Genomic DNA, 11956 nt, shown 5'->3' with positions numbered 1-11956 from the left:
AGGGCTTGACGAAGCCTTCCTGTTTCAGATGACATAATATGCTGAGTCACTGTTACACTGGAATACTTTAATCAGCCTTAGTATGAAGATTTAGGCAGATTCAGAGATACAGGAGTACTACTATTGATAATCAAAATACACTGCAATACACTGATACCTGAAATATTCTAATACAGCATTAGCAAGTGTTACTTGTATAATGGGTGCTATACTAAAATGTATCTCCTGAGTAACGCCATCTGATGCTCATAAATCAATGCAAGGGTCATCTCTCCCAAAACTGCTTATTAATGGTTAGGAAGGGAATTCTTGTCAATCATGAGTCATCATGAGTACAGGAGAATGCCACCGACCAATGGACAGGAACGTGAGAACCAGGAGAACAATGTTAGTTTGTAATAGAAAGCCTTTAAAAATATATATTGATATCATTTTTATATATCAATAATGGTATTATTATATCAATAATTCTCCATAGGATTCAATGGAGAACAATTTTTGATTTTGATAAAACAATTTGTGATAATAAATTATTTGCATTTTCTTTATAAAAAATGTAATTATCAATATAAAAAAAATAGATGTTTTTATATAAATAATTGTAATTGTCGATATAATTATAATTTATGAGAAATGTATATGAATAACTGTTTATTAGCATATATTTTTAATTATTAATACTTAAACCAATCAGCTTCTAGTGCCTTGAATGTCAATGAAGAGGAGGGTGGAGAGAGCACTGAGAGACAGTCTTCACATTTTGTTGCCTTAATACTAAATCTAAAAATGTATTACATTTTTTTTAAATCCTACCAATGTACACAACCTGCTCCACATTTCTAAAGTGAAAACAAAATCATAGAACATTTTCCAAATTAATAAAAAATGTAAAAACGAAGATGTCTTGATTGTGTACTGTATGTCTTCAAACCCCATAGTTCAGAAGTGGTACCACAGGTCCCAGAGTGGTTCTGGTAACCTAACCCGGTAAAACGACAGACTTTATACAGTATGACATGATTAATCTGTTGTAAAAAGGTTTAATATGGGCTATGGGACCAGAGTTTTTCTAATTAGGCCACATGGTTTAAAAAAAAACTCCTGAACAAAAACCATGTCAAACTGCAGCAAACTTGTACTTGATCATATGAATTATATGTTAAAGAAGGCCTAGGAGGGTTTCCTATACACAGAGAAAGCAACATGATTGGACAATAAAACTCACAGGGCTGAGCTTGCTTTATGCCCTATGCAACTGTAGGCATAATAAAAAATGTACTCAGTCTATGTCAGCTATTTTGTTAATTGATTAATTCCAGTTAATAATTCTGGTTTGAAAAAGTCTAGGTAACCTAGTTAGCCCAAATTTGAATATAAACCACATTTTATCCCATTCACATTTTCTCACAAAACAAATGGGCTATAAATTCCCAATGTTAGCGCTTTGTTTACCCCGACCAGAGGGACAGGGCGCATAGTAGGCTAGATTATGCAGCCACTGTTGTTAGTAGCCTACAGTTTATCAGTCAAAAAAGTTGTCTCGTTTCCATGCACTTCAGCATCCCAGCAAACGGGATGACCTGAGGACATTCGGTGACGTTCCCATTATGTCCCTTAAGGGTTTTGTCCCGATGTTATTCCACTGAATAAGAACATTGCATTATGGTCCCAAGGGAACGTTCTCTGGGGGACCTTTGTCTAGTTCCCTGCACGTTCCCAGGACATCATTGAGGACCATGTCAGGACCTTTTTATGATGTTCTCAGGACTTTCATTTTACTAGTCCTTAGGACGTCACATGATCGTCCCAAGGTAATGTTCTCTGGGTGACCTTTTTATAGTGTCTGTTTTGTCCCATTTTTTAAGGACCTTCTTGGGATGTTGTGTCATGGTCACCTGAACGTTCTTGGGATGTTGTCCAAGATGTCCCAAACCATTATAAGTAAAGTAATGAAATGGCATGGGGGGGTTTAAGGTAACTGGTACACTGTTCAGCTAAAATAGTCAATCAGTCTTTAACAACATGATTACTTTTGATATGTTCACTTAGTACGGATTTTTCAATATGACCCCCACCTGGGATTTGAACTCACAACCTCAGGATTTGGGGGGGTATGCTGATCTTTCTGCTGGGCCACAAAGTATGTAGAGGTGTGTGTCACATTCATTACCTATAATACATCCATGCACTTAGCAAAAGAGTGCAAACTGCCCTCCTATTTTAGTTATTAGTTAATCTGACAATTCTCTCATTGACTTCGTTAACTTATTTAAGCAATTTGAGTTTGCGTTTTCAGTGTAGTTGTCTAATGTTGCTGGGGCATATTGTTCTGTTTTAATGCTACTCCTGAATCACTATAATAAATATAATAGTTTTTCAGTGCATTTTTAACAGAGCTGGGAACTAGACAAAACCTCCTGGGGGACCATGACACAATGACTTTAGGTGACCATTTTGTGATATCCTAACGATTCATTATTGTTTGCAGGGATGTCAGATTGCTAATTTTTAGATGTACAGGCTGCTACATTTACAGTGTCTTCAAAAAGTATGCACACCCCTTGACTTTTTCCACATTTTGTTGTATTACAGCCTGACTTTAAAATTGATTAAATTGAGATGTTTTTTGTCACTGACATACACACAATACCCCATAATGTCAAAGTGGATGGGCAAATGTTGCACAATCAAGGTGTCGAGACTCAGGTGTAGAGACTTACCCAGAAAGACTCAGCTGTAAATGCTGCCAAAGGTGATTCTAACATGTATTGACTCAGGTGGTTGAATACTTATCTAATCCAAATATATTAGTGTTTTTATTTTAAAAAAAATTCAAACGTTTCAATTTTTCTTCCACTTTGACGTTAGAGTATTTTGTGTAGATTGTTGACCAAAAAATGACAAATAAATTCATTTTAATCGCACTTTGTAACACAACAAAATGTGGAAAAAGTCAAGGGCTGTGAATACCTTCTGAAGGCACTGTAAGTAAGTTTTTGTTTGTGTCAGGAGCGATGTGTTATCACGCTTGCTAAGTAAATACCAGAGGAAAGTGGATATCGTGCCTTCAGCTTTGTGCGCGACCCGAGATTTCCGTGAATCTGATTGCTCAAAACATCCAGACAGCCTGCAGCAGCACTCCTATGTGAAGGACAGAAAAATTGTGCACAAGTTGACAAAACATGAGGCAAATCGCAACAACAAAAAAACGCACTTTGCCCTCTTTTTAAGCCTCTGCGTTGATATATTTTATTGAACTAAATCAGAGGTGGTGTGCCGCACCTGACTGAAAAGTGCTGGGAAAATGCCACACATTTTTCAGCAGCCCTGTTATAGTTAATATTTGGTGGAAGCACTATTAGCAGCCATTACAGGTGTGAATCATTTTGAATAAGATGAGTATTGTGGTGGCAGCATCATGTTCTGGGTATGCCTGTTACTGGCAGGAGCTGGGGTGTATGTTAGGATCAAAATAAATAGGAATAGAGCAAAGGACAGGTTAAAAAAGTTAGAGGAAAACCTGCCATAGTCTTCTGAAAACCTAAACCTGCAATTTAGTTTTCTTTTTTCAGCAGAATAATTACAAATAATTACTGACCTAACTCTGCTTGAAAATCAGTGACAAGCGTTGAATATTGTTGTCCATCAATGAGTACGGTTACACACCCACTCCACAGCACTCTTATTAATGCAACACAGGAGCAGCTTCAGTAGCAGGTTCATTCTACCCAGATGTTTCACAGAGAGGTTTAGACGCTCATTTTTACCCTCAGCCATGAGGCTTTTTAATGTGTAATTGATTAACTGTTTTATAAGGTCTTTCTATTGAAAAATGTTGTTGCCTGTTTTCACCCAGTGTAGGATAGAAAACAGCACTTGAATCAGACTCTTACATTACTATGGTGCATGTGTCTTTGTGTCTTAATGTGCATTGTTTGTTATCATGTATTGGTCATTGTTACGTGTCCCGTTATTGTAAGTCATTGATGATGCATGCTTTGATAAAACAATTTCCCAAATTGGGATTCATAAAATAATACTCTACTCTACTCTCTACTCATGCTGCTAGCCCATAAACGTAATGGAACTTTATGAAATCCGTTTAACTATCAAGGCACAAGGCGAGACCCAAATGCAGACACTGGAGGCAGATGGTTGGAGTCTTACAATGTTTATTAATCCAAAGGGGTAGGCAAGAGAATGGTCGTGGACAGGCAAAAAGGTCAAAACCAGATCAGAGTCCAGGAGGTACAGAGTGACAGACAGGCTCGTGGTCAAGGCAGGCAGAATGGTCAGGCAGGCTGGTACAAAGTCCAGAAACAGGCAAGGGTCAAAACCGGGAGGACTAGAAAAAGGAGAACGCAAAAATCAGGAGAAAGGGAAAAACGCTGGTTGACTTGGAAACATACAAGACGAACTGGCAGAGAGAGAGAGGAAACACAGGGATAAATACACTGGGGAAAATAAGCGACACCTGGAGGGGGTGGAGACAATGACAGGTGAAACAGATCAGGGCGTGACATTAACGTGATTGGGGACAGCAATGTCCCCAATCACTGCCCTGGGACATTCAGATATTTTTTTGGACCAGAGGAAAGAGTGCCTCCTACTGGCCCTCCAACACCACTTCCAGCAGCATCTGGTCTCCCATCCAGGGACGACCAGAACCAACCCTGTTTAGCTTCAGAGGCACTCCAGCAGTAGGATGCAGGGTGTCTACAAAAAAAACTATCCAGACTACTTTTTTAGGAAGCTTAGATCTTTTAATGTATGTGACAAAATGCTTCGTATGTTCTATAGAAGTGTCGTGGCAAGTGTAGTGACCTATGTCATTGTGTGCCGGGAAGGGAATTTAGCTAAGGAAGACTTAAACAAGCTTGACTTAAACAAGCATTAACAAAGCCAGTGCTACAATTGGCTGCAACCTGGAATCAACGCAGGACATTGTCATAAAAAGGCTGCAAGTAAAAACACACCTGATCATGGACAATGACACAAACCCACTCCACAGCACTCTAACGCAGCACAGGAGCAGCTGTGTTGCATGTGCCTTTGTGTCTTAATGTGCGTTGTTTTTTATCATGTGTTGGTCGTTGTTACGTGTCCTGTCATTGTAAGTCATTGATGATGCGTGCTGTGATAAAACAATTTCCCAAATTGAGATGAATAAAGTAATACTCTACTCTACTCATGCTGCTAACCCATAAACGTCATGGAACTTTGTTACTTTCTGTTATCGTTAAACTTGATATTATTACATTTAAATTATACATTTGATGATGTTTAATTGAACTCGATATTGATATAATTTAGGTCATTTAAATTATGAATACCATACATCCTATGCAAATTAATTTATGTAAGTAAAAAAAACGGCCATGTTGGTTGGATGCAGGCAGCAGCCAGGGCTAGTAATCTCTATCTGGCTGGGTGGACGCTGGGGGCTGTCCCGCAGTCCATTCCCACATTACCCTGTTATTCTCCAAGCACAGAGATGTAAGGTACACCCTTAAACCCTGTCTGATCTTCTTTAGTCCGATGTGAACAGCACCAGAGGCCTCCTGAATTGACACATATACACTCTGTAACCCGACTCCCTCACCCCGCCCACCCTCTACCCGTCTGTTTCTGCCCAGCCTAACTGACCACTAATTCTGAAGTGGAAGAGAACAGTAGGGCGTCCATACAAGATCATCTTTACAAAACATATCCAAATTAATAACACAGAAGAAGAGGCCTATTAGTAATTTAAACTGCAACGTCAAAGTCAGGGTTAGAGTTATGAAGGAATGCAGTGGTAGTAAACAAACAGGCCGAAATGCAGAGAAAAAGCTTTGTGCAAAGTGCAAAAAAAGTACAGTACATCTCATTATAATCTCAAAATGTGATTTAATTTGAAGCTTTTCTCCAACAATGTGCGTTATGAGGAGGCAAATATTTAATAAGAATTTAGTAATCTGAGCAATACATACAGTCAAACAAAATGATTGGCACCCTTCATTAAGATGTGCAAAAAAGACTGTATAAAATAAATACAAATATTACTATTTCATACTAATACAATCGCCCAGAGAGAGATTTTGTTTAAAAAGTAATGATTTTTTTTGTAATAAAAAATAAATAATAATTGCAACCTGGTCTCAGGGCATTTTATATTATTCTATAAGTAAATCCGAGACACTCCATTTAGTATGATATGTTACATTTCATATGGCATGAATTCATTTGTTGATATCCATCAACCATTTTGTATATGCTACAAATTACAATTCGTATTATATGTTATGAATTTGTAAAACATACAAAATGTTAAGAATTTGCAAAATGTATGATACAGTGAGGGAAAAAAGTATTTGATCCCCTGCTGATTTTGTACGTTTGCCCACTGACAAAGAAAGGATCCGTCTATAATTTTAATGGTAGGTTTATTTGAAAAGTGAGAGACAGAATAACAACAAAAAAATCCAGAAAAACTCATGTCAAAAATGTTATAAATTGATTTGCATTTTAATGAGGGAAATAAGTATTTGACCCCCTCTCAATCAGAAAGATTTCTGGCTCCCAGGTGTCTTTTATACAGGTAACGAGCTGAGATTAGGAGCACACTCTTAAAGGGAGTGCTCCTAATCTCAGTTTGTTACCTGTATAAAAGACACCTGTCCACAGAAGCAATCAATCAATCAGATTCCTAACTCTCCACCATGGCCAAGACCAAAGAGCTCTCCAAAGATGTCAGGGACAAGATTGTAGACCTACACAAGGCTGGAATGGGCTACAAGACCATCGCCAAGCAGCTTGGTGAGAAGGTGACAACAGTTGGTGTGATTATTCGCAAATGGAAGAAACACAAAAGAACTGTCAATCTCCCTCGGCCTGGGGCTCCATGCAAGATCTCACCTCGTGGAGTTGCAATGATCATGAGAACGGTGAGGAATCAGCCCAGAACTACACGGGAGCATCTCGTCAATGATCTCAAGGCAGCTGGGACCATAGTCACCAAGAAAACAATTAGTAATACACTACGCCGTGAAGGACTGAAATCCTGCAGCGCCCGCAAGGTCCCCCTGCTCAAGAAAGCACATATACATGCCCGTCTGAAGTTTGCCAATGAACATCTGAATGATTCAGAGGACAACTGGTGAAAGTGTTGTGGTCAGATGAGCCCAAAATGGAGCTTTATGGCATCAACTCAACTCGCCGTGTTTGGAGGAGGAATGCTGCCTATGACCCCAAGAACACCATCCCCACCGTCAAACATGGAGGTGGAAACATTATGCTTTGGGGGTGATTTTCTGCTAAGGGGACAGGACAACTTCACCGCATCAAAGGGACGATGGACGGGGCCATGTACCGTCAAATCTTGGGTGAGAACCTCCTTCCCTCAGCCAGGGCATTGAAAATGGGTCGTGGATGGGTATTCCAGCATGACAATGACCCAAAACACACAGCCAAGGCAACAAAGGAGTGGCTCAAGAAGAAGCACATTAAGGTCCTGGAGTGGCCTAGCCAGTCTCCAGACCTTAATCCCATAGAAAATCTGTGGAGGGAGCTGAACGTTCGAGTTGCCAAACGTCAGCCTCGAAACCTTAATGACATGGAGAAGATCTGCAAAGAGGAGTGGGACAAAATCCCTCCTGAGATGTGTGCAAACCTGGTGGCCAACTACAAGAAACGTCTGACCTCTGTGATTGCCAACAAGGGTTTTGCCACCAAGTACTAAGTCATGTTTTGCAGAGGGGTCAAATACTTATTTCTCTCATTAAAATGCAAATCATTTTATAACATTTTTGACATGCGTTTTTCTGGATTTTTTTGTTGTTGTTATTCTGTCTGTCACTGTTCAAATAAACCTACCATTAAAATTATAGACTGATCCTTTCTTTGTCAGTGGGCAAACGTACAAAATCAGCAGGGGATCAAATACTTTTTTCCCTCACTGTATGATACAAATTCTAGCTAGGTGGCTAGATGGCTAACGTTAGCTAAGTTTAGGAGTTAGGTTAAAGGGTTCTGTGAAGGGTTAGCTAAAAGGGTTATGGTTAGGGGAAGGGAAGGCTAACATGCTAAGTAGTTGGAAAGTAGCAAGTAGTCTAAAAATTGGTATTTAGCTAAAATGCTAAAGTTGTCAATGATGAAAACTGAACCCGCAACCTAGACGTTAGCGTTGTACGGCCACCCATCCAACCATCCTCCTTTTGTTTTTGCCTTAAGTAACCATCTGTCTTACGTAACCATACCAAACGTAACATACAGTATGATACTAAATGGAGTGTATGTACAGAAAAATGTAAAATGCTCTGAGACCAGGTTGAAGATAGGGTTCAAAATGATTGCCACCCCTCTTTTCAATACTCCAGAACCCTCCCCTTGCTAGGATAACGGCACTGAGCCTTTCTTTTAAATGTTTTATGAGATTGAAGAACGCATTGGGAGGGATCTTAGGCCATTCCTCCATACAGAATATTTCCAGATCCTTGATATCCTTCGTTTGAGTTTATGGACTGCCCTCTTCAATTCAAACCACAGAGACTGAGATGGCAAAATGTTGATTTTGTGGTCAATGAACCATTCCTTTGTGGCTTTTCATGTGTGCTTGGGGTTATTGCCTTCCTGGAAGATCCACTTGTGGCCAAGTTTCAGCCTCCTGGCAGAGGCAACCAGATTTTTGGCTAAAGTGTCCTGGTACTGGGTAAAATTCACGATGCTGTTGACCTAAACAATAGCCCCAGGACCAGTAGAGGCAAATATCCCCATCGAAGATCCACCACCATATTTTACAGTAGATATGGGGTTCTTTTCTGTATATACATCATTACTTCGAAGCCAAACCCACCACTGGTGTGTGTGGACAAAGAGATCTATTTTCATGTCATCCAGCAAATGTAAACGCCTTGAGTTTGGCACTTGGATTGGAACCGGTGCTATGGTCAGATGACAACCATTTTTTGCTCATCTTTATCAAGGGTGTCAATAATTGTGTAGATAGTCACCTGTTCATAAAGCACATTGTTGAAGAAAATTACCAATTAAATATGCTGCCAGTTTATAATGAGTTTTAGGTTGCTTTTGCACTACGAAAAATGTTGCCCTCTGTGAGACAACAAAAGCACACGAGCCATTGTCATCTACTTTCATTAGCAGCAGTTGGACACTTCCCAATGCATGGTCTCAGGGGAGACTTATCTGAACTAGATGATGCGTATGTTTACAGTTGGAGGTTTCCACTCACGTTAGATACAGTAGTGATCATCATCTAGGGACAACCTTTGAAATGACAACAACCTGAGGTTATATTAATCTGTCACGAGATCACATTGTGTTCATCAAACACTTGAGAATTCTGATTGGCCCTGCAGGCTACTGTAATTTGGCGCCTCTCTATTTCCTTAGGTACACCAGAAACCAACCATCCTACTGATTTACACTACACAGTGCATTCAGAAAGTATTCAGACTCCTCGACTTTTTCAACATTTTGTTATGTTACAGCCTTATTCTAAAATGGATAAAATAGTATTTTTTCCTCATCAATCTACACACGGAAATATCACATTTACCTAAGTATTTAGACCCTTTACTCAGTACTTTGTTGAAGCCCCTTTGGCAGCGATTGCAGCCTCAAGCCTTCTTGGGTATGACGCTACAAGCTTGGCACACCTGTATTTGGGGAGTTTCTCCCATTCTTCTCTGCAGATCCTCTCAAACTCTGTCAGGTTGGATGGAGAGTGTCGCTGCACAGCTATTTTAAGGTCTCTCCAGAGATGTTTGATTGGGTTCAAGTCAGGGCTCTGGCTGGGCCACTCAAAGACATTCAGAGACTTGTCCGGAAGCCGCTCCTGTGTTGTCATGGCTGTGCGCTTAGAGTCGTTGTCCTGTTGGAAGGTGAAATGTTGTCCTAGTTTGAGCTCTGGAGCAGGTTTTCATCAAGGATCTTTCTGTACTTTGCTCTGTTCATCTTTCCCTCGATCCTGACTAGTCTCCCAGTCCCCGCCGCTGAAAGACATCCTCACAACATGATGATGCTACCACCATGCTTCACTGTAGGGATGGTGCCAGGTTTCCTCCAGATGTGACGCTTGGCATTCAGGCCAAAGAGTTCAATGTTGGTTTTATCAGACCAGAAAAACTTGTTCCTCATAGTCTGAGAGCCACTCCAAGTGGGCTGTCATGTGCCTTTAACTGAGGAGGGGCTTCCGTCTGGCCACTCAACTATAAAGGCCTGATTGGTGGAGTGTTGCAGAGATGGTTGTCCTCCTGGAAGGTTCTCCCATCTCCATAGAGGAACTCTGGAGCTCTGTCAGAGTTACCATCAGGTTCTTGGTTACCTCCCTGACAGAGGACCTTCTCCTCCGTTTGCTGAGTTTAGCCGGGCGGCCAGCTCTAGGAAGAGTCTTGGTGTTTTTAAAATTCTTCCATTTAAGAATGATGGAGGCCACTGTGTTCTTGGGGACCTTCAATGCTGCAGACATGTTTTGGTATCCTTCCCCAGATCTGTGCCTCAACACAATCGTGTCTCGGAGCTCTACGGACAATTCCTTTGACCTCATGGCTTGGTTTTTGCTCTGACATGCACTGTCAATGGTGGGACCTTATATAGACAGGTGTGTGCCATTCAAAATAATGTCCAATCAATTGAATTTACCACAGGTGGACTCCAATCAAGTTGTAGAAATATCTCAAGGATGATCAATGGAAACAGGATGCACCTGAGCTCAATTTCAAGTCTCATAGCCCAAGGGTCTGAATACTTATGTAAAAAGGTAATACACTTGCAAAAAAATTAAAACCAGTTTTCAATTTGTCACCGTACCTTCTCCGCTGTGCAATCCGTTTTCCGAACTGGTCACGGGTGCACCTCAGCCACGTTCAAAGTACTAAACGATATCATAACCGCCATCGATAAAAGACAGTACTGTGCAGCCGTCTTCATCGACCTGGCCAAGGCTTTCGACTCTGTCAATCACTGTATTCTTATCGGCAGACTCAACAGCCTTGGTTTCTCTATGCAGACGACACCCACCCTGCCCGCACCCGCCCGCCCGCCCGACTAGCATCACTACTCTGGACGGTTCTGACTTTGAATATGTGGACAACTACAAATACCTAGGTGTCTGGCTAGACTGTAAACTCTCCTTCCAGACCCATATTAAGCATCTGCAATCCAAAATTAAATCTAGTATCGGCTTCCTATTTTGCAACAAAGCCTCCTTCACTAACGCTGCCAAACATATCCTCGTAAAACTGACTATCCTACCGATCCTTGACTTTGGCGATGTCATTTACAAAATAGCCTCCAACACTCTACTCAGCAAACTGGATGCAGTCTATCACAGTGCCATCCGTTTTGTCACCAAAGCCCCATATACCACCCACCTCTGCGACCTGTATGCTCTCATCGGCTGGCCCTCGCTACATATTCGTCGCCAGAAGCACTGGCTCCAGGTCATCTATAAGTCTTTGCTAGGTAAAGCTCCGCCTTATCTCAGCTCACTGGTCACCATAACAACACCCACCCGTAGCACGCGCGCCAGCATGTATATCTCATTGGTCATCCCCAAAGCCAACCCTTCCTTTGGCCGCCTTCCCTTCCAGTTCTCTGCTGCCAATGACTGGAACAAATTGCAAAAATTGCTGAAGTTGGAGACTTATATCTCCCTCACTAACTTTAAGCATCAGCTATCTGAGCAGCTTACCGATCGCTGCAGCTGTACACAGCCCATCTGTAAATAGCCCATCCAACTACCTACCTCATCCCCATATTGTTTTTATTTACTTTTTTTGCTCTTTTGCACACCAGTATTTCTACTTGCACATCATCATCTGCACATCTAACACTCCAGTGTTAATTTGCTGAATTGTAATTACTTTGCTACTATGGCCTATTTATTGCCTTACCTCCTTACGCCATTTGCACACAATGTATATAGATTTTTCTATTGTGTTATTGACTGTACTTT

Source organism: Salmo salar, chromosome 09 (assembly GCF_965601325.2).
Source record: "Salmo salar chromosome 09, fSalSal1, whole genome shotgun sequence".
Taxonomy (NCBI): Eukaryota; Metazoa; Chordata; class Actinopteri; order Salmoniformes; family Salmonidae; genus Salmo; species Salmo salar.
Note: the sequence above shows the minus strand (reverse complement) of the source record.